A 26,092-nucleotide genomic window follows, 5' to 3' on the forward strand; every position below is an offset into this window, starting at 1 on the left:
CAAGCTCCAGGCTCCGTGGCATACCCTGTAGGCATGTTTTCCTCCTCGGAAAGGGGGCTACAGTATTGAGCAGGTTGCCAACAGTGCAGTACCAGCTGGGCAGCAGCCCTACTCAAACTCTGTGTCCCATTCTGCAGGGTCTCTCCTTTAAGGTCCAGAGGCACCAGAACCAGCTGGGTATGTCCCCTTCCTCAGCAGTCTGGGTTCCAGCTCCATGGGGAACCTCTTCCAATCTGCCAAGGTACCAAGCCAGCCAGGAAACAGCCCTCCACCAGAGGCTTGCGTTCCAGCTCAACAAAGCCCCTCTTCCAAGCCTCTAGCTGCTGATAACCCCAACTCCTTGCCTCTTACCAGCCCTTGGGATGGTAGCTGCTTCCTGCAGTTAATATCTCTGAGATACCTCAGGGTTACTTCCTTACCCTTTCAGTCTGCTAATACCAGATTAATTAATTCCCTTTATTAAATTCTCTCTGTTAAAATAACCATGGTGATCAACTCTTTACCTAAATAATGTTTATATGATCAAAAGACTTTCTGTAGTGGTATTATTACTTTGGGTTTCATTGGTTAATTTTACTGTGTTGAATTTAAATTAAAATTCATTGAATTTTTCTCCATTTGTGCTTTAATTTTATAATCATTAAAAAGAAAAAAAAACAACTATTGTGGTTTCTGTTTTCCTGGTTGGACTTCTATGCTGATAAAACTATTAGGAAAAGATGTGCCCTGATGAATCTGCCAGTAAAGACAAGTTTCTGGGTAGTTTGATGGAGTGGTCCATCTCCTCCTCACCTGTGGTGGGGAGAAGAGCTTTTCATCTGTCACATTCAAATGACTGTCAAGGAACTGTGTTCAAGACCTAATTGGAAGTTACCACCCACTAAGCTGTCCAAGTTATTGACCATTTCTTATATTCTGAAGGGTTTTAGGTACCGATGAATAGTGGAAGAATATCTTTTAAAATGTCAGGGATTCTAGAACTCCTGAAGAAAGAGTGTCTTGACAAGGAAAGAAAGCCCAACTGGAGAAGAGAATGCTATAGAACAAATATACGGAAGGAGTTAAGCAACCTAACTGTTCATAAAGACCAAAGGGAGGCCACCACACTCTAAGTCAGGAGGGGGAGGTCTATTAAAATCACAGGTGGTTGTAATAACCACACATCCACTCAGTGCTGAATTTCCAATCCCTATCTCTTTACTTTGGTAGCAATTAGTCTCCTGTGAAAAAGTGCACTTGCAGCTAATTGCACCTGCAATTACCTACTTCCGGGTGCAATTAGCCACTTGAACCTAATTCTGAGTGTGCAAGTGTTTAATTTCATATGTGAGGAGGTGATTCCAGATACAGTTAGTTGTGGCCTCAGTCTTTGCACCTGCAACTAATTGTGACTAATAAAGCAAGTCTTCATGCAAGTTGGTTGAAGGCACATATGGTGACTCTGCTTGGGGAACCAAGAATTGGCTCTGATGGGCTGATAGAAGTACAAGTGTACTAAAGGGAACAGAAGGACAAGTTATTAGAAATTGTCATTCTTGTGGTGGATGAGTGGCTCAGTTGGTTAGAGCGTGAGCTCAGGGCAACAGGGCTGCCATTTTGATTCCCACATGGGCCAGTGAGCTGCGCCCTCCACAACTAGAATGAAGACAACGAGCTGCCACTGAGCTCCTGCGTGGCCGGATGGCTCAGTTGGTTGGAGCACGTCCTCTCAACCACAAGGTTGCTGGTTCGACTCCCTCAAGGAACGGTGGGCTGCGTTCCCTTGCAACTAAGATCGAAAGGACAGCAACTTGACTTGAAGCTGATGGGTCCTGGGAAAAACACACTGTTCCCCAATAAAGTCTTGGAAATACACACTGTTCCCCAATAAAGTCCTGTTCCTCTTCCCCAATAAAATCTTAAAAAGAAAAAGAAATTGTCATTCTTTGGATCTATGGTCACATTATCTGTGTCTTCTTCCTACAGTCATACTCCTCCCAGACTATAGAATGTGATGTCAGCCGATGAGAGGCCTGGCTTAGCAATAACAGGGCAGCTCTCCTGCCGACACCGAGGAATATCTATATGGCACAGGTCAGAATCCAATTCTCCACTAGTGGAGTTAACTCTGAAGAGGTTGTTAAAAACACTGAGGTAACAGACATTCACTGATCCTACTATGTGCTCAGTCATAGAGTGAAACAAGAGATTAATAGACATGGCTCTGGCCTTCAATTTCATGTCCATTACACAAATATTTGTTGCGTACCTATTATCTGTTTGTGCTCATAAGCGTATTGGGAAGATCCATTTATTCTGTCTTTCTACAAATATCTGTTTATCGAGCCCTCTTGGAATCCACATTCAAGTGGGGAAGACAGATGTTAAACAGCTATTTACACAATTAATGTCTTCATCCCAAGGGCTATGAGAGTATATGATTGGGGCCTGTCCTGAGCTGAGAATTCAGGTCAGGCTTCTCTAAATAATTAATGCTTGAGTTGAGATTTAAATGACTAGGAGTTACCTAAGTGAGAAGCTAGGGAGGGTGGGTTCCAGGCAAAGGGACTGAAACAGCAAAGGCTCTAAGGCAAGAAGGAACATGTCATTATTAAGAAATGGAAAGAAGACTAAAGTGGCTGGAATAGATCAAGGGGGATGGGGTGTGAGTTTTACGTGATGAGTGAGAGGAGGTTCTTCAAAACACCCAAAATTGTGCCCCATGAGAAAACAGATGATGGTCCCTGCCAGAAAGGAGAGCATTGCATGGCTTCTCAATACTAACCAAGAGGGAATTTTCATGTGAGATATAGTTTTGCCCCTCTTCCTCTAATCTCACTAATACCAACCTGAACCCTGGATGAGTCAGAGGGAGAGGAGATCGAGGGAGGAAACAATTACAAACCCCTCCTTCCCAGCTGCACACCCCTGAGCCGAAGCTTAGGTAAGTGACTTTGATTTGGAGGTGAGATTGAAGTTTTACATTAGGTGGGACTTTTAATACTTGAAAATAAATCTCATTTTCAACATTGAGTCCTTCCTAATAGTTGAAAGCAATGGGACCTGTGTGAGATGTCTCTGATGGATGGGAAATAGGGATGCAACTGAGTAGACTTGAGGGGTAAATGGAAAAGATATACAGCCTCTTTGTGATTGCACTTCATTGAGGCATGAGAAGGCAGGGATGGTTCCAGAAAGACAAGAAGGACTGGTAGGATTTGGTAAAGAAGACGGCCCAGGCATTGCAGGAGAAGAATGGTGAGAACACAGGGGATGAAGTCTATTCTCTGTTGAATGGGAACTTTCAAGAAGTCAGACCTGCCTAGAGTGGGTGGTCTGAGGCAAGAGCATTAGTGTTGGATTAACATGGGGTAAAGTTATATGGAAGAAAGCCTTGAAGGCTGGGCCATGGGAGGTAGGGGTCTCTAGCATCAAACCTGGCTTCTCCTCTAGACTCTTGACAAGCAGCAAAATGATTCTGTTTGAGCTTAAAGTGGTTTATCCAGGTGAGCTCCTTCCAGGGCTGAAATTATGACGTTGCCCCCTTCTTCTGTGTGATATGTGGTGAGATGGTGAGAAGTCATCACTATGAAGACATTCCCTGTCCATCCCAGCCCCTTTGTCAGCGCTTCTGGCCAAGATGGAACATATGTCATACAGGTCTTCAAGCATACAGGGACAGTAGGAGGACCCCTTGTTTTCCTCTTTCCCCTCATGTGGCCAAGATTGGCTTGATGCTCACCGATTCAGCGCCTCGTCCCTCAGCACAAAGAAATACCATGTTTCCCAGCCTCCTTTCCGGTTAACTAGAGTCATGGGCCTGGAGTCTAGTCAAGTGGCGAGTACAGCCCTGGCCCCTAGGACATCCAATCCAGTCTACCACTCACTCTCCCCTCCTGATTCTTGAGACTGGAAATAAAGGACTTTGAGAAAATGGAGACACATAGTGGCAAGAATATGCTTCCCCGCTCAGACAGGAGTCATCAGACCCACACCAGGCCGTGACACGGACAGGGAAAAAACAAACACATGCTGGGTGAAGCCACTGAGACGCAGGCTTCTTCATAACTGCAGGTAGCCTATTCTACCTTAACATGACTCCCCCACTCCAACCCACGTTCCCAACCGACTCTCTTGTTTCTCTCCCTTCTGCACACTTCCCACTATGCCCTTGGCCTCCCTCATTCTTTGTTTTTTTAATTTTCATTTATGTTAAGTGTGTTTTTCTAGGACCCATCAGCTCTAAGTCAAATAGTTGTTTCAATCTAGTTGTGGAGGGCGCAGCTCACAGTGGCCCATATGGGGACGGAACCGACAACCTTGTTAAGAGCTCGGTGCTCTAACCAACTGAGCTAACCAGCTGCCCTGTCCCTCATTCATTTTTCATGCAGCAGAGTAGTCACAGCTCTGAGGTGGGGGGAAGAAAACACTTAGGTTTTTCTCTTCCTCGGGCATGCTGTCGCATTGCCACTCCTCGACCTTGGCGGGTCCCCCTTCCTGAAATGCTCCTCTTCTAGACGTTCGCTCAGGTGGCTTCTCCTCCACTGAAATGCCCCTTCCTCAAAGAGGCTTACAGCCACCTGCCCAGCAATTTACCATCCCAATACTCTATTGCCTTCAAGGCACTTATTAATTCATGAAATTATCTTACTTGTTTATTGTTTATCTCCTTCTAGGGTGTCATCTCTATGAGAACAAGGTCCAGGTTTCATATGTTGCTGTTTCTTTATTGCCAGAGCAGGTTCACACCTACTTACTAAATAAGTGTGGGATGAACGAATGAATGAATGAACGAACGAGAAAGTATAAAAATTCACACCTCCAGGTTAAGGTTATCTAGTCTCACTCCTTTACAGATGAGGAAAATTGAGCCCCTTTTCCCTAAAAAGAGGAAGCAGAAAAGCAGCTAATGCGACTCTACCTTGCTAGCTGTTTCTGGAGTCCTGAACTTGGATGTGATTTATTCAAATGAAAACTCTGGGGGAATTGTTTTGGAGGGATCCATAAAACAAATGTCATTTTCACCTGGAGAATTCACCCAACCTTCTAACCAATTTCAAATATAGCTCTTTAATGCAGATTTGACAAATCTGAAATCTCTTACACAAAGCCATTTATCATCTAATGTGTGCCTGCCCTGCTCCACAGTTTAAGTTATAGCTTTTTAATGGGGTAAAACATTTCTATAAAATCATCAAAATACTTTAAACCAAAACTGCCTATAAGAAATTGATGAGTTTCGAGCGTTGACTCAACCCCTGAAAACGTCAACCTTGCCATTGGTACCGTGGGCACTTCTAGTAAAAGCAGCTAAGGAGGTATAATGAATATCTAATGAACCATTTTGTATGTCTATGTGGTTTCTCGAATTGGAAATAAATCAATGAGCCTTACAAAATGCATATTTCAGTGGTATATTCGTAAACAATAATCTTGTTTTTCTATCATGACTCCAGTGTCATTTTTTTTTATAACACAACTGAAGGTTTAATAATTTATTGTATATATACATCACCCAGATCTTAAAGGGGGAGGGCAGCCTAGTACATGTTTGATTTTTAAAATGCCCTTGTATGTGGAAGCTATGTGGATGATAAAGGTAAGCCAAAGCATTCAAGATCTCATAATGAACACAGGGGATGTGAATAATAACTAGCAAACAAAGTCTAGAAACTTCCAGGAATACAGTACATGAAGACAGCCTAGACTGAGTGCCGTGGGCTAAAAGAAGAAAAACAGACTGAAATGAATCTGCTCTTCAGGCACTGTAGCCAAGCCCATGCTGGCCCTCCTGACGAGCTCAGCCAGAGGCAGAGTGTCTCACTGGACTGGAACAAACTCCTTGGCAGTGGTGTGGTGTGTTCCCCTGCAGACCTCCCCTACGACCCTGCCAAAGGGTTCGGCTGGGCTGTCCCACCCACTTCCTCAGCTGGAAAGGGGTGAGTTGCTTCCCTTTCTGTTGGCTTAGGCTCAAACCCTATGACCCAAAGCTGCCTCTCTATCTCAGCAACTTCCCTTCCAGAGGCCAAATATAACCATCCCTTTCCCGGCTCACAAAAATTCCAGTCAGACGTCTGTGCACAGTGTCAGCCGGCCAAAGAGCGTCTCACCCAGCTCAGAGCCAAAAATAATGGCCCCTTGGTTAGTATGGGCTGGAGATTTTTTTTTCCCCCTGTTGTTGGGACTTTGTTTGGAGTTATTTTTTGTTTTGATGTTGGATTTTATTTTGTTTTGCTTTTGTCATTTGGCAGTAAACAGAGTAACTGAAGAAGTTGCTATATCAACATCCCACATTAGGCTCATGGGTTTAGTTCCAGAGGTAGGTCAGGACCAGAAAGGTATTCATCTCTTAAATCTCTCCAGTCACCTGCACAAAAGGAGAGTTTAGCAAGTGTATCTTCTCTCTACTCTGTCTAGCAGTTTCTCCTGCATGGCCATGTCATGTTGGCACCCAACCACCAGGCTGCGTTTTCTCCTCAGCCGAGCTGGTGTGACTGGAAGAAGCTCCTCTGTGGGACTGGGTGGGATCGTTTTCATGTTTATACCCATAATGCATCTGAGCACCATACAGGCCATGGGCCTCTGAACTGTCAGTTCAATGCCCTCCACAAGTACTAAAATGACTTATTTATTTCTTTGAAAGTACACAGTGTTCAACAACAACCCAGCTCACTTTTGATCTGCTTCCTGACACACCAGACTCTTGTCACCAGGTTTTTTGCAAGCCAACAGACACATTTTGTTAAAGCTTACCTAGCAGGTGACGCTGAATTGCAGCATGCTGAAGAGATCCAGGCCGGGAGAAGTGATTGTGTTCTCCATGCCCTGTTTCCAAATGCAACGAATAATAAGCAGCTGTGCAAAACTATAACCTTCGATTGTTGGAACATCTTTGTACTTTTATTCTTCCAATGCAGAATGTTTTCTGGCATTATGTTTCTACCAGGGGGGAAAAAATACTCCCTTAATTTCTACGCATGCTTGCATATCACAGATACATCTCATTTCTTGTCATATTGTGTGCTGTCCCAGGACCAGTAAATAATTTATGCATTTAATGCATTTATCTGCTCTCATGTGTGTGCACATGTGTGTGTGTTGGTGTGACATATACACATACTATGTGCTAGTATCAAATATGTGTTCTATATTAATAGAAATCAAGCAACTTCTTGGGTGTTTCTCCACCATGAAATCAACTTTGCATCTTATCCACCAAATGAGTGGAAAATGATAACAGGTCCCTATTCTTTATAGAAAACGAAGCACCAGTCTACACCAGAAAAGGAGTTACATTATTTCATGTTGCATATTTCCTGAAACTGCTCCCCTTCCTTTTTTATCTAAGGAAGGTCTTTATTACTTCAGGGCCACATAGACTGCAGAGGGAACATGGTTCCTAAGTTTCAAGCTGTTCTGTTTAAGTTGCCTTTCCCTTGCTTCCCCCTCGGACTATTCATCATGCTTGTCTTCAAGAACTGCTCCTGAGCACCTAGCAATGCCAAGTGTTGTACCAGGTGTGTGTGTGTTTGGCAGTCCTCACCTCCACTGATGTCCACGAGCTCCATTTGGACTTAACCATGGTCATCATTCACACCCACGTGGCAGCAGCATCTTGGAGTGCTATCAGCACGCCGACAAGCAATAAGAATGAGCACCAGGTGTGTGTGCTTGGCAGTCCTCACCTCTGCTATGGGGTTAAGTCATGTGGCTGCACCTGGCTCCCATTTGCCTTTCTGCTTCTGCCACCTCTCCCCACCCATCTTCCTCCTTTGGATGGCTTTTGTGTTCCATCCATGCTGTGAAAGTATCGCCAGATTGATACAATCTTAGAGGAAGGGATCTCAAAACACCGAATTTGACCTGCTCATTTGAAAGATAAGGAAATGAAAGCCCTGAGGGGTTAAGTTCCTTGGCCAAGCTCACCAGGTGATTGTTGGCAGAGCAATGACTGGAATCAAGTAATTGAACCCACTTTACAACGCTCTTTCTACTATACCAGTGGCTTTTCAACATTCGTTAGCACAATCCACAGCATGAAATAAATTTTATATCAGGACCCACAATGTCTACACATATATGCAACTAACACAAAAGTCTCACAAAACAATGCTTAACTTTATTGTATGTGATACACTTTGGTATTTTCTACTGCAGTATATTCATTTTAAAATATTCTGGAGACGGCTTGCCAGCACGTATACTAAAATTGGAACAATACAGAGAAGATTAACATGGCCCCTACACAAGGATGACATGCACATTTTTCCCATATTTTTTGTACATTTACCAAATGTTCCTTTTCTTTTCGGGGATAATATTTATAGTATACAAATAGTTTGCATTTTTTTCTAATTAGGTACATTGGCTGAATGTCTAGGAAGATGGGAGTTGAATTAGATACAGAGAAGGGCCCTTCCTGCTGTAACCTGTCATGCACCTGATCAGGAATGATCTTATTCTCTGATTTGTGCTTAATTGTGAAAAGCAGAATGATCTAGTACAGAGAACACTGGGTCTAGTCCTGTCTCCACAGTCTTCCAAGTGTGTGACTGTCATGCAGGGTCTCAGCTCCAGCTCCCCGCACAAGAATGCAGGATATGGTGAGGCTGAAAAGGAACACCCATGGAGCCATAGATAGGAAAGTCATACCATTCTATTCTCACTGGCAGCTGGACTGGAGACACAGGAAGCAGGAGCCATAATCTGCCATCCACTTCTCTGCAAACCAACCCACAACCACTTGCTAACTGCAATCTGCGCTTGCTAGCTCAGCCATGGCAGTTATGTCAGTGGCTAATGGCTAACTGGTTACGGCTGATGGCCAACAAGTCACAGCTGATGGCCATCTACTACCCGAGCCAGCACCTTTCTATGTGAGGCTGAGAGCCTGGAAACTGCTCCCTGGGACTCTGTCCCCGCAGTGACTTTGGGTGCATTTTCTCTGGGTTCTTTTATCTCACCTGCACGATCAAGCTCTTGCTAATTGACAGAGTTCTGAGAAGTGAAGGAACTAATGCAAATGAATACAATAGAAAACTCTACACACAAGACTTGTCCTGGAACAGCAAGGGTCTTAATTCTCACATTTCAGAGAAATATGGTGTCTCAAGATGTTTCTGGATTCTCATTAAAACACCTGCATAATGTATTATGAATAAATTTGGTACAATAAAGGAAAGCTAAACCCCGGAATTGTCTCATTTTTATTATAAATGTTTTGTAGGGGTTTGGAGAGGCAGGGTTAACGCTACATCTTGAAGATGTTCAGCCTCAGAAAAGTAGAGGTCATTGAGACCAAAGGTAACTGCATGCTTTTGAAAGGGATAGGTGATGAGTCACAAATTGGAAAATAAAACAAAACATATTTATGCAAGGCTGGTACCAGTGACCATGAAGAGGAAGGACTGAATGGATGAACATAAGGCAAAATGTTCAGATGCAATAGCCAAGCTGAAGGCTGCTGGGGCAAGTGAGGGAGAGAATGGAAAGGAGTTCCAGATGCACTCAGTGTGTGCTCCAGTTTCCTTTGAAGAAGGCATCTTTCTAGGAGGTGATTGGGATTGGTTTCAGTGTATTCCAGCTTTGGACTCACCAAATCCAACTATAGAGATTTTTTTTAAAAAGTGACATAGAAATTGTTTTTGAAAATATTCAAACTATGTACAATGACCTTGCCAAGAAGGACAGTTAGAAGGCTCCTTGACAGATAAGGACATCAGGCAAAACCCTTCAGAAGTTGGTTGTGATGCTACACTTCGAGATTTTTGTGGCTAGGGTGGAAAAAGGCATCATTGGCACTGCTAAGGTAGTAAGGGGCTTCTTCCTTGCTGCTGCTGCTGCTGGGTGAAACAGAGCAGAATTTATCACGAAAATCCTAAAAAGGGGGAGGACCCCTGGCATGGGCAGAGTGGGCGGAGGTGGCATGTTCTAATTCCTAAAATAGTACATTATCACTATTAATGAACTGTTACAGGAAGCTCAAAGCTGTGTTTCTCACCAATAACCTCAGAGAAATCACTTGGAAAAAAAGACGAAAGAAAAGGTTATGGGTTTCAGTTGACAAAATACATGATGGCTTATGGCTGTCACTGTGAATGACCACAGATTTAAAAAAAAAATTGTGTTTTTTGAATAAAAAGACATTCCTTAAAAAAAAAGAAAATGCCAGCTATGCTTACAAAGTTTTTCCACAACCCACCAAACAGCGTTTGAAACAGCACACCCCCGTTGGAAAGGGGGGGCCTTGAGCACAGGCGGTGCTCCTTCGCCCACAGACTCACCTGCAGCCTGCTCTCATCTCTCCTCTGACACCTACTCCCACGCACCCCTCATTCCAGAGCCTTTGCAGTGCCCTCTGGAGCTTCTGTCCCACGGCGCACAATGCCCCTTCAACTGTAGCCTGGGGGCAGGGAGCGTTCCCTTCTTTTCCTGTTTCCTTTGGGCACCATCCTCTCCTCTCAGACTCCCAGAGCCTGGAGAGGGAGAATCTGTGTCCTCCTTACCCTTCAAAGACACTGTTAGTCTTCTACCGTCATGTAAATTCCTCCTTCTCTTCCTACGCCACCTGGTTACCCACCCCCACCCCCGACCTCCCACTGGCATCTTGGTAGCTTACCGTCCTCTTCTCTGTCCTAGAGTTCGCCATCAACTCAGGCACTTTGACATCCGTGGGGACAATAGACTGGCCCTCCCTCCCTATCAGTCCCTCCCTCCCCTGATCACGAGTTGGAGTTTGGAATCACCTAGCATCGTCCCACCGGAGGCATTCTCAATCTTCATCCTGCTCTCTGGCCACAACCTCCTCTCCTGAGACCTTGTTCCCTTAAATCGACTAAACCTGAGCTTCAATCGCCTTGAGCTTTTCCACCCTCCATTCTCTTAGCTCTCTCGAGGTTTTGTTTCTGTCCCCTTCCGATCTCGACGTTAGAGCCCAGAACATCAACCACTCTTTTCACAATGCTCTCAACCAATGGTCTATGAATTTCATAATGCACATCTAACAGTGAAACAAGAAAAACAATTGAGCCCATATCTCTGCCATTTATTTGTTTATTTATTCATTCATTCATAAATCGCATAATTTTACTACTGGACTGATACTTCCTTCATTTAAAACAGACCACAAAAATAGAAAGACATATATGCAAGATTTTAAAAGGCCAATATAGTAAGAGCTTCAGTATTCCCTGCACACCCCCAGGGGGTCATCTTACAGAGACCGTGGAGGAACACACACCCCAGTTTGGGAACCACAGCCCTAAGCCCTGTCACTCTCTGCCCTCTGTCACATCTGCCCTGCAATACCAACCCTGAACCCATCTACCAACCCGGAACCCATCTAGCCTCGAGTGTCTTGCTCTCTGTCGGGTGACAGTATGATGCTGGGGACCAGCTGGGTCCCAGGTAACCTTTCTGGACTTACCCTTTCTCCTCTGGGCAATGTCACTGATGGCCTCAAGGGGTAAAGTCAATTGAATTGGCAAGAAAGTTTCCTTCGTCTTTGTATTGCCAGCACCCAGCACAGTGCCAGGTGCTTGCCCGTGACACACAAGTGTTGCATTGAATCGTGTACAGATGTGGTATCTGCATCCCTCTAGCTGCATGGTTGTGAAGGCATGAAGAGCACATAGAAAAAGCCCCAATGGGTCAGGAAGTTCTGACTGGGAGCATGCTTAGTTCTGAAGCCACGTGAGGATCCCAGCACCTTTCTGCCCACTGTGACCCAAACAATAGACTACCCCTTCAGAAGCCAGACCCTCCACAGAGGACCCCAGCTAGAAGCAGGCCATGTGTGCCTGAAGCAGCTTCACTAAAGCCATTTCACACCTAGACTATTCAAGGGGATTGCTATGGAGGCAGGAAAGAGGGCCCTTCCAGACAGTGCCAGGCTCAGGGCACAGCCACACCCCCATTTCCTTCAGACTCCCCCTCAGGGAAGGACTCCTCAGCTGTCAGAGGGAAGAGGAAGGCAGGAAAGTGACAAATCTTAAAGGAGCAGTGTAGCAGCCTGGTGGCCATACTTTCCTCTTGGCCCTGAGGGAATTTTTGCACTGTCTGCCCCTCCCTGCCCGCTGCTCGCCACCTGGAGACGAATCCCGAGGTCAGCAGGGAAGGACACAGCACAGCTTTGGCACCTTCTCAGGGGGGAAATAGGATGTGGGCACACTTCCCTTGCCTCCTATCAGTTCTTTCATCTTCTCTTTCTCCCTTTCCCAGCCCAGTATTTCATAACCTCCTGCCTGCATCAGGGTGACTTACATGTTTATGAAAAATGCAGATGCCTGGACCTCAGACAGACTGAATCAGAAATTCTTGCACCGGAGCCAGGGAATCTGCCTTTAAACACTGTTTCATCCATCCAAGTTTGAGAACCACTAAAAAGCAGTTACTTCTCCTCCATTCTTCAGTACCATGCGTCCTTAATCCTCGGCCTCTCTCCATCTCTCTCTTCACCTTCCCACTCCTCGGGTCACCATAATGAAGCCAGTGGGGATGCACGTGGAAGGGCCTAGGCGGAAAAAAGTCCCCCTGGTCCTTCACCTTCCACTACTGCCCTCGATCTCCTTCCTACCTTACTGTGCTTTTGCTTTAATCTATGCCATCTCACGGGGTTCCTAGAGGCCCCACTTTATTTCAGTTGGCCTACTTGCTCAAAAGGAATACTGGACACATTGGGGACTTAATACACCGAATTCCAAGTTGCCAGGAGAAAACTAAGTATATCAGGGAGCTGAGATTTGGCTTAATATTGATCTATTTTTGGCCAAAGCCACCATCTACTAATAGGTCTCCACCAAAAGACGTGCAAATATGGAAATCTTAATCGATGCTAAACAAGAGTTATATTAGGTTGGTGCAAAAGTAACTGCAGTTTAAAAGGTTATAAAAAAAAAAAATTGCAAAAACCGCAATTACTTTTGCACCAACCTAATAAAATATAAAAACATTGCCATCTACTTACCAGCCCGGGATGAGATGTGAATTGGAGACGCCTATGGCCATGAAGCACTGTAAACCCAAAGGAAATTCTCTGAGCTGTTCTGCTCACAGAATATCCGTGGCACCAGTCCCTGTGCAGCTCTGACAAGTGAGCTATTTTCATATGTGAACAAGTAGAGTTATTGTTATCTCTGCTCTGAATCAAGGATAAAAGGGAACAGCGAGAGAGACAAGGAGGGCGTGAGAGAGGAGAAATGGAGGCAAGATACAGAAATGCAGGAAGGACATAGGAAATCAAAAGAAAAGGAGCCATGTGCCCTTCCCAGGGAAGAAGTAACCAACTGGCCAGTTTGTAAATTCAAAGCCCCAGGTGACTCCTCAGCTACCATGGTATCAGTGCCCCCTCTGGGTTTACAGGCTTCTGGAGGGACTAAGGATGATATATGCCAAAGGGCTTTGTAAATTGTAAAGTGTTGTCCACACAGGGTGTCAGCTCCCTATTTGTGACCAGGGCTTTACTGCTCCTTTCCAGCAGCCCCTCCCAAAGACTCAGGACACCAGAGATCAAAAGGGAACTTAACTAGCAAACCTGCCCATCATTAGAAGCACTTGTACTGTCCTCTCCCCAGATTACCTAGGGACCATAACGAAGGTGCTATTTTAGCAAGAAACTGAAAACGAGAGGAGAATATGCCCTCAGAACATGGGGAGTGCCTACTGTAACACACAGCCCCACCAAGGGTCTGCACTCCATGTACATTTCAAAGTATTTGTACATATTTGTTTTGAAGCTAGCAGGGCCTGAGCCACAACTTCCTGTATTCTGCCTCGTCAGCATGAAAGATTTGCTGCCATAGGCTCATTCAGCGCATTCTGGGGCTTTCCTTCTCCTCGGAGTCTAAAACTAGAAGCTTACCCCAGCACTTAATGAGAAGACTTCCTCCAGTTTTCATTTGGGACACACCCATTCGGGGTTCCTGAGTGGGCTAAAAGCAGGCCTTGATGCAAGGTGTGCTTGCCTCCAGGACCTGGCCACTAGAGGGAGCCAGAGAGCGACAAGGGCCCAACATTTCCCCAGAAAGAGCTGAAATCCCTGGCACTCCCTTCTCCAACCCAGAAACTGGGAGGCATCATAGCATTTGCCCATCCACCGAAACAAACATCTCGCCTTCATCGTACAGTTCCCTGGTAAACTCTTATTTTCTTCTTTATCAAGTTTGGGTGGAAAACAAAACAATTAATTTAAAGAGCAGCACACAAGAACCTAAACATTATTTATGTCTCTAATTATTTCATTCTAGTGGGTATTTTAGTCCCTGTCTGGTCAGGACATTAATTATCTTCATAACTACAGCAAAAGTTAAATAATAAGCACCCAAGGCTACAGCACTACTGTAATGTGCAAGCTTAAATGAACTTATAAATTTTATTAATGAATGCTTTATACAACTCCATATATTATAAATCAAACAAGAAACCTATTTCTATCTTTTAAGGGTGCAGTAAAAAAGCTTTAACATTATTGAGGATAATTTTTATTAAGTTTAAAACTCCCTTTTTTCAGTAATGAGACTGTTATGAGGATAATTTAATCTAGTTTGTCATGAGGCACCCCAGCTTGTTAAATAAGTTAATAAATGACTGTGTATTAATCAAAGTGACAAAGCTATGAAGAGCTGGGGATGGGAGACAATTCTGGTGATAGTATTAATTAGTATTTAATTAGAAACTTAGGGCCCATAAATAAAAAAAAAATCATGGTAGAGACATTTATGCAAATTGCTTGGAGCCTGCCGTGGAGTTAGCTTTGCTTTAAAGAAACATGATTTTTTTTTTTCTAGCATACTGTACACAGCAGCACTGTGGCCTCATCACGTGGCTTAAACGAGCTCTTCTTTTGTTTCCAATTTGTTCCAATTACAGGCCTGTAAATTCAAATCATTCTTTTGACTACCCTGATTGAAATGTAGAGTTTCCAGAATTTCTACTTGGAGTGTATATATATATATATATATATATATATATATACATATTTTTATATATATATACATATTTATATATATATATATATATAGAGAGAGAGAGAGAGAGAGAGAGAGAGAGATTTTAGAGAAATAAAGTTTCAGATTCTTTTTCTGCTGTTTTAATTAAGATGTGTGCCACCATTTTCTAAGAACAATTGCGGATTCTATTTGGTACACAAACAATGCCTCCTCTTTTAATCCTGGTGAGTGGTAACTGGGTTTTGTTATGTGATATTATATTGAAGACCGCATGGACTCAACTGCCATCATTTTTATTGTAATCACAGCCCTTTTCCCCTTTCTCTCAATCACATACCCTGATAAAGGGGCGATTTTTGAGACCCCGAAAGATAATAACCAGTTGCTTCTGAACATCACTGCTTTCCTAAGGTACATGTCCTCTTCTTCAGGCTTTATTATTTGTTGCATTTATTCAAGAAAGGTTATCCACAGTAAAACTGCTTTTTTCTATTCAACAGTCTATCTCTGTCATGGTTCATTTATGTGTGAGCATGACGGACTGAAACCCGTATTATCCACAGCTGACAAGTGTCAGGCGGACAGTTCAATCAGCCCTTCCTTAAGATGATGCCCAGGGCCCCGTGTTTGAAGTAGGACAATAAAGCAGGCAACACAATCAGGGTCAAACTGATCCAATCCCTGTATATAAAGGGGATTCTGCCTAATAACACAGTGCGATTTTTTTCCCCCTCTCCAAACACATTAGTCCTTAAACAGTGACTTGGCCCTTAAGAAAATCTGTGACTGACATGAAAATGCTGAAGTTTTAACATGGTTGGTTTATCCGTAACCTCATGGGGCTGCTGCTTTGTGCAGACTGGTTTTGTCAAAGTCAGGAAAATAATGTATTCAGTGTCTGATCATTTTTAGGGAGCTATTTGAATGGGATTTGAAGCCAGACATCCTGATGTTGACACAGGGATCATTTTCTTGTCCTTTTGTTTTACATGTGTGGAACAGATCATTTGCATCGGCTAATAAAATTAAACCTCCGAAATGTGTACAAAAGTGAGCCCCTTCAGCAAGACTCCTCAGCCCCCTCCACCCACCTAGGAAGCAGAGTTGCTGGGTGTGTTTCTTTATATCAGGTCTGTCTCTAGAACACAGACTAGAACGCAAACATATCTTCCAAGTGCTCCTTCGCCTGGACAACGCTTTGACTCAAATGTATAGGAAAGCATTTCACTACAAATCCTCACAACCAACAGCAGAGCCAAAGTCAATAAAATGCTAATAGGCTGCAGTCTGCTCCTTGGATGGACAGGGCTCTGTTGCCCTTGCTCTTGACCAGCCTTCAAACCACTGCAGACAGCGGTAGGCAAAAGAGGGCTGCTTGCTTATTTGGAAGGAGCCAGAATGCTAACTGCCATCATAGGGAAGAAGCCAAAGACCCTCCTAAAAAATCTTGCAAGCCAGAGGCACCACAGAGAACATCAGATGCATTGTCCAGACTTTATGTATCCAGGAGGCTTGCAGACATTTGTCACTTCCACTGTCAAAGAGCGTGTTAGTGGCAGGAGAAGGACAAAGTTACCAATAACAACAAAAATTCTCTGTATTTTGCTTCTCTGTCTCTGGTGTTACTGGGCAGGCCCACATTAGTGCAGGAGGGTCTGATGAATGGCAGAATCCAGAAATCAGAGAGCGAGGGACAATGCCTGGAGCTACCCAACAGGACTTGTCAATTCCCATCTTGGACAAATTCTGGAAGTTCTAGGGAATGTATTCTCTGTGTGTTGGTTAATCTCTGTTTACACTGTTCTGTCCCAGTCCATGCATTTCCCCACATTTGCTGCCCTGCTCTGGCCCTGCAGACCATATCACCCAGGTTCCCTTCGTGGTTGACCAGCGTGAGGCACTGACAATGGTCAATGTTCGATCAGAGCATGGGAGGAGAGAGGCCAGAGTATGTCTTCCTTCCTCTCTCTCCACTTTGCCTTCCCATCTCTGAAAAGGCCGATCCCTCCAGCACTCCTCTTCTAGGGCGTAGTTATCCTGGGCCCTTTTAATTTCCTCTCCTTTGCCCTCTAGTCCTAAGAGATAACAGCTTCCCACTGTGGCTAATCTCTGAGTGCCTCCATGTCTCACGTTTCTTCACCTAACCCTGTCCATTCTTCTAACAATAGTTCCTTCTTTAAAGTGACTATTGGAATCATCTTGGATCTTGGTAAATTCTATTTTTTTCAGGGATCCTGACTGACACACTGAATTACTTAACTTCCTAACTGGTCTTCCTACTTCTGCTCAGTAGTTCTTAACACATTTTGGGATCCCATAGAAAATCTAATGAAAGGTATGGACTCTCTCCTTAGAAAAAATTCACTTGCACACATATACACAAAATTTTTTAGAGTTGTAGGGTATTCACAGACTCCTAAAAGCTGTCTAAAAATCTTTTAGGGGGTCCATAGAACCTCCAGTTCATTCTCTCCAGCTCTGCTAAATGAATCTCCCCAAAACACCTATTTCTTCCATTTGGTCTATCCATTTTCTCCTCAAAAACCTCTAATGGTGTCCAACCAACCTCCATAAGCGTGAAGCCCAGAATCCTCAGGAAAGCACTTTAGGCTGAATCTGACAAGGTCTGTTAAGAAAAGAGCTTAAGAGAAGGAATTTAACACAGGGGAGTTGTTACAAAGCTGTTGGAGGAGGTGAAAGAATGAGGGGGATCGTAAGGCCACCCAAAGATGAGCACCAGTGGGAAGACAGTACCTGGGGCTGGAGGGACAAAAGAAGAGCCCAGGAGCCAGAGCCACCTGGAGGGGGTAAAATCATAAGGTGCTGCCGGGCAGGGGCTGGAGGCTGGAAGGGAACGCAGCCACTGCGGCGATGCTGTCCAAGGCAGGAGGAAAGACTGAGGAATATCCGGGCTCCTTTTCTCCTGTTGCTCTCCAGTCTTCCCCAGACCACACTACACAAATGCCAGCTGCCATGGACGCCTGCAGGAGCTCATTACCTTGAGCTTCAGAGCAGGGGAAGGGAAGGGTAACGGACGTGAGATCAAACTGGCAAATGACTTGCAAAAAGTCCTCTGTGACCTGGCCTCAGCTGCCCATGGAGCCGTGATGAAACCTGGGGTGTCCTTGGAAGGCTCAGTCTTCTAATATCTATTGTGCTCTGACTGTGTGCCAGGTACTAGTTCCAGGAGGAAGACTGGGGAATGCGACCCACGAGTTTCAAATACATATTCCAGGCTAATGCTTTGCTTAGGCAGAAAGGTAGCCGGGGTGGTTCATTAAAGCAGGCAACCAAAGAGGCCTGGTCAAGCTGGTGGGGCGGCAGGAACTCACGTGGGACAAGGCAGGAGTTCCTTACTGGGATAGTGGGATAGACAGAAAGAGAAGCTTGTGAATATTAACCAGAGACTTCAAAAAATGTGATTGACAGACTTGGAAGAAACCACACCACTTTGCCTTCAGCTCCAGTCTTAAAGGGGCCAGATGTACTGAGAGCAGTGGCTATTCATTGGAATCCCCTGCGGAGCTTTAAAAAAATAAAGAGGCTGTGGTATATCCAGACAATGGAATATTATTCTTCACTAAAAACAAATGAGCTATCAAGTCATAAAAATACATGGAGGAAACTTAAATGCGTATTACTTAGTGAAAGAAGCCAGTCTGAAAAGGCTGCATACTGTATGATTCCAACTATTTGGCATTCTGGAAAATGCAAAACTATGGAGAAACTAAAATCAGGGGTCGGGGGGTGAGGGAGAGATGAATAGATGGACCACAGGATTTTTAGGTCATTATACATTTTTCCAAACCCATAGAATGTTGTGGGGGCAGAGCCCCAGAAAGTAGTTTCCAGGCTCTCGGCCTCACATAGACAGGTGCTGGCTCAGGTAGTAAATGGCCATCAACTGTGATTGGATGGCCAGCAGCTGTGGCTAGTTGGCCGTCAGCTATAACCAGTAAGCCATTGGCCACTAATATAACTGCTGTGGCTACGCTAGAGAGAAGAGGAGAGAGAATGGGGCTAGCAAGAAGATGGCGGCTGAGCTAGCAAGCGCAGATTGCAGTTAGCACGGTGGAGTGTGGGTTGTAGATTGCAAAGTAGTGGACGGCAGGCTGTGGATAGTGTGGCTCCTGCTTCCTGTGTCTCCAACCCAGCCGCCAGTGAGAATATAGTGGTATGGCTCCCCCATCTATGGCTCCTTGGGTGTTCCTTTTGGCCTCACCATATCCTGCGTTCTTGTATGGGGAGCGGGAGCAGAGACCCCACTGGACGCCCTGCACGACACATGGCGCAGCGAGCAGGGTTCGAACCTGCGCGGGGATACCCCGCACGACAAATGTACAACACCAAGAGTGAACCCTAGTGTAAACTATGGACTTCGGGTGATTATGATGTGTCACTGTAGGTTCATCGATTGTAACAAATGTACTGCTCTGGGGGGGAGGGGTGTTGATAATGGGGGAGGCTGTGCGTGTGAGGGGACCAGGGGTACATGGGAAATCTCTGTATCTTTCTCTGAGTTTTGCTATGAACCTAAAATTGCTCTAAACAATAAAGTCTACTTTTAAAATAATAGTAAAAAATAAAGAATCCCGGGTCCCATCCAGTGGTGCGCTAGAGCCAGTTCTTACCATCTCACAAAGAGACGGTTAAATTTTCAGAGCCCATGGTTAAGCACAGCATTGTTCAAAATTAGATTATATAACCTTACAATTAAATCAGGCTTATTAAAAATAGAGGTAATAAATACTCAAAATGCATCACTTTCTAATTATTTTACTACTATCTGTGCTCTTGGGGTTGTCTACTGAGGTGGAAACACCATATAGTGATGTGCTGTTATGCATCTCTTCCCAACTCCACGTTCAGTGCTGTCACACTAATGACCTATACACTATTTATACCACGGAAGTTAACAAACACTATATAACAGGGCTTCATTTGTTGTGTTGAGTATTTAGATCAAGGGTCAACAAACTACAGCACACAGGCCAAATCTGGCCTGCAGTCTGTTTTTGTATAACCCATAAGTTTTTACATTTTTAAAGGATTGTTTAAAAATAAAATAAAAATGAGGAGGATGAGAAGGAAGAAACCATTTGTGGTCCACAAAGTATAAAATATTTACTATCTGGCTCTTTACGGAAAAACTTTGCCAGCCCCTGGTCTAGACTTAAGAAAGTGATGGATTAAGATGTTAATAATGCAAATTAAACTTAAAAGGGTAGCATGTCTATAACTGTTACATTGTGAATGGCGCAGACAGTGGAGGGAGTGTCCTTCCAGTATTTGAAAACATGACCCCATCAACAAAGACGTCTCTTACTTCACTGATGAACAAGTGAAATGCATCTTCATTGTTTCATGTTCATCTTCTTTGTCCATGTAAACAAAAATATCCTAACATTCATGTTAGAAGCACACTCATGAGTCAATGGCTGAATGTGGACAGTAACCAAGCTTTCATTTGCAGTCTAATTTTGTGAACTCATGATTGAATTGCAGCCATAGGTTAACTGCAGACTTGGGAGTTCAGCAAAAAAAAACAGAAAGGCATTATCTGAGAATCAATGGGCTTAAGTGTTCCATAATAAACAGTATTGTATATTTCATTATCATTTGTAAGGTGTTGGCTACACATCCCTTATATCAGTAAAATTTATAATTTATAAAATTTACATATTTATATATAGGTGTGTTTATTTTTTGGAAAGAGTCAGTTATTAAACTCCCCCCCCAGCACATCACTGACCCAACCCCCAGAGTCTGACAATTAGTCTGGGAAATGGGCTTGGTATTGGGATTTTCAAAACTTCTCCCTAGTTGCTCCAATGTGTAGCCAATATTGAAAATCAATGACTTTAGGGGAAAGATCAATGTGCAAGAAGCAGAATCCCCTTAAGATTTTGTTCTCTTTGATCAGAAAGTCCACTTGAATCTGACCAAGGAGGCCCGAGGAGGGAGCGTGAGGGGGGTTGCAGTGGGGATGAGGGAGGGTGAGAAGTTCTCTGGGAACTAGACACACCTCACTGAGCTGGCTTCTTTCCAACATCCCAGAACAAAATTTTCCTGGAGCAGTGTTTTCCCAATATTCCAGACGTGCTGCTATGACTTCCTCTCCCAAAGTTAGTCGCACTATAACTCTACCCAAGATCCCGTTTCCTCTCCTGTCTCCTGTCTAAATCTTACGCATCCCTCATGTTCCAGCTTAGATAGACCCTCCTCTCTCAGACCTTCCCCAATTATGCCAGACTCAATCATTTCCCCCTCTAGGATCCACATACCCTTGGCTAACAAAACCCTGATTGATTAGGGACAGCATTGTGCCCAGCTAAATTATGTTTCCAGGCCTCCCTTATAGCCAGGTGTGGCCAATGTGACCCACTTTTAGCTAATGAGGCTAAGCTGACATCTGAAGAGGGTTTTTGAGGCAGAGCTTATGCTTTCCTGATAGAAACACGAGTCACAGCGGCAGACCCCTCACCACTCCTACAGCAGTCATTTCCAGAACATGAGGCAACCAGCCACATGCAAACGGTGGCAGAGTAGAAAAACAAAAGGAGGTGGGTCTTGGATGCAATCCCTGAGCTAAACCATCAACCCCTGACTTCTTCTTGCCTTTGGAAGCCTTGTTCTGTGAGAGAAATAATTCCCTAATTGTCGAGCCACTCCTGGTTGGATATTCTTTGATTGTAACCAGATGAAATGCCAGTCCCACAATCCCACAGAGATTGCCCTCTTATAATGCTATCTTCCTGCAGATTTGTTCTGCACCACCCATAATGGCGAGCTCCAAAGTGTGAATGAGTCACATACCAGATATTTAATTATAAATCAGTTGTTTGAAATTTGGATGTACTTTCCCTATAAGATTGGACTATCCTAGAAAATCCAGAACAAAAGTTTGTAGTTGTATGTCAACTCCTGAAATAATCAAGGTGATTAGAAATCAGATTAAGGGAGAGCTGGGCTCATACAGCTTCATACAAAGTTAGGTCTCTAATAGTGATTTGTAAATAGAAAGAATATAGTGAGGAATGATTCCCAAGGATTTGGCTTTTGCTCACAACTTACTTGTGAGGCATGAGGAAAGCGTGTAGGTGCAGCACAGACTCAGGGTGCATTGTGCCTGGATCAGAATGTAAGGGGCACAGAGCAGGGAAAGGCCACATGGCAGAAGAGCAAGAGAAAGGAGTCAGTGACGGCTGTACCCTGAGCTTAACAGACCACACTCGCGATAAACATTATACACATGGCTGCATTCTATTTTTGCATCATATTAATGGATATAATATTGTAATTGTTCTTAATAGAATCACAGAAATTAGAGATGGAAATGCTATATGGTATGATGGAATACTGTGTCTTTACCATTGATCATTATAATAAGCCTGCACAGTCATTTACTTACAACTTTGCCAATGAGGCAGACCAAAATGAGGAGATAAACAAAATTGGTTTCCTTGCTAAATGTGATGCCTAAGTTTTAAGATGTTTTGCTGAAGTTTTAAACTGATCGTCAATTAGTCAATGAGCTACGGCAGGCAGTGTATTTCTGTGTAATTGGTATGTGTCTTTTTTTTTGGTGGGGGGGAGTTATTCGGCATGAGGCTAAGGGCAAAGAATTTTGTATCTCCCAGGAAGTGCAATCATTGCCTCAAGCTGAACCGCTTGGGAAGTATGAATTCTATTAGAAACCATTTATGTTATTTTAGATGGCATCCTGTGTATTCATGAATTGTACTCATAAGCCATGAATTTGTCATTTTGGGGGCATTATCACATGAGTGTGGCATCACTGCTAACCAGGGAAAAGGACGGAGTTGTCTATACAGTTGGAGAACTCATGCATTGTTGGAAACTATGCATGTTGGGTTTAGAAATTCATCTTATTAGGAGACCACTGAATCCTAGGAGGGTAAAGAGGTAATCCTGAGAAAGTTCAAAGGTAAGGTCATTTGTTTAAAAGTAGCTTTTCAGGACGCCAACAGGCCTTCTCTTCAGAGTTTGCTATGCGGCCTGGGAGAGAAGCCCTGTGAGAGCTGAGAGTTACAGGGATTAGAGGTTTGTTAATCCTGGTATGTTTGGCTACTTCGTCCCCAACCCTGCTCAGGATATCCAAGGCATGAGAAAAGCAGTCATTCATTCATTCAACCAATGTTTATGAGGGAATGCCCAGACAGTATACTAGTTATCTATTCTTATATAACAAAACTTAGCAGCCTAAACAACACACATTTATTATCTCAGTTCCTGTGGATCAGAAATCGTGTATGGCTTAGCCGGTCTGCTGCCTCACTCTCTCTCACTAGACTACAGTCAGGTGTCAGCCCAGAGCGTGGTCTCCCCTGAACGCTCATCTGGGGAAGGACCTGCTTCTGAACTCAGTTTCAAGTCCTCCGTTTCTTGAGGACGTGGACTGAGGGCCTGAGATCCTTAACGGATGTTGACCAGAGAGAGGCTGCCCCCAGTTCCTTGCTACGCAGATCTTTCCAATATGGAAACTTGCTTCATCAAAGTGTGTGAGCCAAGAATGCAATAGAGTCTGCCAGCAAGGCAAAGGTCACAATCTTTTGTAACTTAATGACAGAAGTGACATCCCATCACCTTTGCCATATTCTACTGATGCAAATCAAATCACTGGGTTCAGATGACACTCAAGGGGAGGGAATTACCCAAGGGCATGAAAACCAGGAGGCAGGATCATGGGTCCATGGTGAAACCCGCCTCCATAGCCAGCCTCTGTCCTCCTGGCTTCTTAGTCTATCAGAGGCTCTGGAGGTGGACAGGGAATAACAGGTGAGACCTAATTTAGGCTGGTGACGAGGGGAGGCTTATCTGCACAAGTGACATTTAATTTGAACACTGAATAATGAAGAAAAGTTAGGTAGATACAGAGTCAGGGAAGAGCATGACATGTTTGAGGAACTGAAATAAGACCTGACTGCACAAGGCGGGAAATGGGACAGGATGAGGCTGGAAAGGTAGGCAGGGGCCGCATCGTGCCAGGCTCCAGTCAGGGCGAGAAGTCTGAATTTTATTCTGAGTGCAAGTGGGAAGCCACTGGAGGGTTTAAGAGTGACATGATCCAATTTGCATTTTTAAGAGATCTCCCTAGCTGCTGCTCAGAGGATGAATTGGAAGCAGAGAGAGCAGTTGGGAGACTCTGCTAGCTAGAGATGGTGATAGCCTGGATCAGGAAGGTGGCAGGGAGCTGGAGAGACGTGGATGCACATGAGTAATATACGTTTTAGAATTTAAACTCAATATTGTCAGTGAGAATATGTGTACATCAAGTTACCAATTTTCTTCATTCCCTCTTCTCTTTGTCCATTTTTTTTAAGGGAGATACAGAGAAAATTGAAGAAAAGATCGTGCAACCATGGTGGGAAGAGAAAGAGGAGGACAGAATGGCATAGCTGAGGCTGAAAAGAGAGAGGCCAGGGTGAGAACGGCATGGAGAGGATGTGGACCGGTCTCTGCACGGCTATATGAACTGGGGCGCATTGCTTCACTTTCCCATGCTGCCATTTCTTCTTATATAAAAATATCTGCCTTTCAGGATCATTGAAAGGATTAAATTAAATAACAACCACACACATATCCTGATACATTATCTGTGTGGCTCATTTGCTCACTTTGTCAGATATCTGCTCAATTGTCACTGCCGCCCTGACAGCCCAAGCTGAAATAGCACACTCTCCACCTCCATCCTTCGCTCACCCCTTTCCCCGCTTTAGTTAGCTTCATAGCACTTACTACCACCTGCTTTGCTTTGTTCATCCTACATTCTCAGGACCGAGAAAAGCTCCTGGCATGCAGCAGGTGCTCAATAATGCTTGCTGCGTGTTACAGAGTGTAGGCTGTCGCCAGTGTTTCTAGGTGCAGCTCAGACAGTGGGGGGAAATCTGCTTAGGACAGAAAGTAACAGCAACTCAAATATTTGTAGGGTACTTTGCAATCTACACAGGCCTTGCTCGACCAGCACATCTTAATCGCCGTAGCTGAGAGCCGAGATAGGTAATGTCCTCATCTACAGGTGAGGCAACTGAAGGTGAAGGGACTTAATAAGCTTTTCCAAAGCCCAGAAACAGTGGACATTGGAAAGCAAGCCAGGGCCCTGCCTTAATATGAATTCACTTCTCAACTGGGCAAAAGTCTCAGTGTTGCTTCCGACTAGGCAGCAGATGTACTGATCTGCTCCTGTGGAGCCCTGCAACTAGTTCTCTGGAGTTGCTCTCATTCTGTCTGCACATCTCCTCATCCTGCTGTTGGAGGCCACTGATACACAGTCACGTACTATATGAAACACACCCAAACTGCTCCCGACGGAATTGCAGAAAGTCAAGTCGCCGGTTGTATGGTTGCCTGAAAACTCTTTCACATTCCAGAATTCCTTTTTTCTTTCTGAAGAACTAACTCACTTGTGCCCTGCTGTATTTATTAGTTTAGCTTAATCCTTCCACAAACTCGTGGCCTGCATACTCTTTATTGTTTACAAAAATAAATAAATAAAATCCCTTCGATTTGACTCACATGCATTCACCAAACAAGCATTGAGAGTCTGCTTGGCGCCAAGAATTGTGCTACCATGTTTCCCTGAAAATAAGACCTAACCGGAAAATAACCCCTAGTATGATTTTTCAGGATGTCATCCCCTGAACATAATGTGTGTTTTGAAGCAAACCTTAATATAAGATCCAGTCTTATTTTCGGGGAAACACAGTAGAAAATAGGACTAGTTCACATCTAAATGGGAAAAACAGATTTTAAGTAAAAATCACTATGTAATTAATATTGTGGTTGGAGTTAGAAAGGAGAAGCTCAGGGTGATATGAGAGCATGAAAGGAAGGACCATCTGTGACCCTGTCTTGGGGGTCCAGGAAGGCTTCCCTGAGAAAGAGTCATTTAAACAAGATGAGAAAGCAGGATAACATCCTAGGCACAGTATGTAAGAGAGCCTGAGACCTGAAAGTGGTCCTAGAAACCACCAAAGCAACATTACAAACAAATGACCAAACAAGCAGAGTAAGCATGAAGAGGCCTGGTGCCAGACGAAGCTGGAGAAGCCGCCGGCAGCCAGGAAGAGCGGTCCCACCTCATGTACTTCTCCCTCTTCTCCAGGAGGAGCAAGGACAAGACTGCAGCCTTGTCTTATTTGACTGTC

The 26,092-nt window shown here is 44.2% G+C and overlaps 1 long non-coding RNA gene and 1 pseudogene across 2 annotated transcripts in view; one reads left to right on the plus strand and one right to left on the minus strand.

Annotated features, from left to right (window-relative positions):
* LOC109453685 (uncharacterized) overlaps positions 1–13,068 on the minus strand; it is an 84,232-nt gene extending 71,164 nt beyond the window's left edge. Inside the window, exons 1-2 of one of the 2 annotated variants that reach the window (XR_012495119.1) lie at positions 12,944–13,068; positions 6,733–6,804 (exon numbers count right to left, since the gene is read on the minus strand). This is a non-coding gene — a long non-coding RNA (uncharacterized LOC109453685). The remainder of the gene's footprint in view (positions 1–6,732; positions 6,805–12,943) is intronic. The other variant, XR_012495120.1, reaches the window with a different exon arrangement.
* Positions 8,168–8,258, plus strand: LOC141570836 (U6 spliceosomal RNA; annotated as a pseudogene).
* Positions 13,069–26,092: the final 13,024 nt, after the last annotated feature.

The sequence above is a fragment of the Rhinolophus sinicus genome, linkage group LG03 (genome assembly GCF_036562045.2).
Source record: "Rhinolophus sinicus isolate RSC01 linkage group LG03, ASM3656204v1, whole genome shotgun sequence".
Taxonomy (NCBI): Eukaryota; Metazoa; Chordata; class Mammalia; order Chiroptera; family Rhinolophidae; genus Rhinolophus; species Rhinolophus sinicus.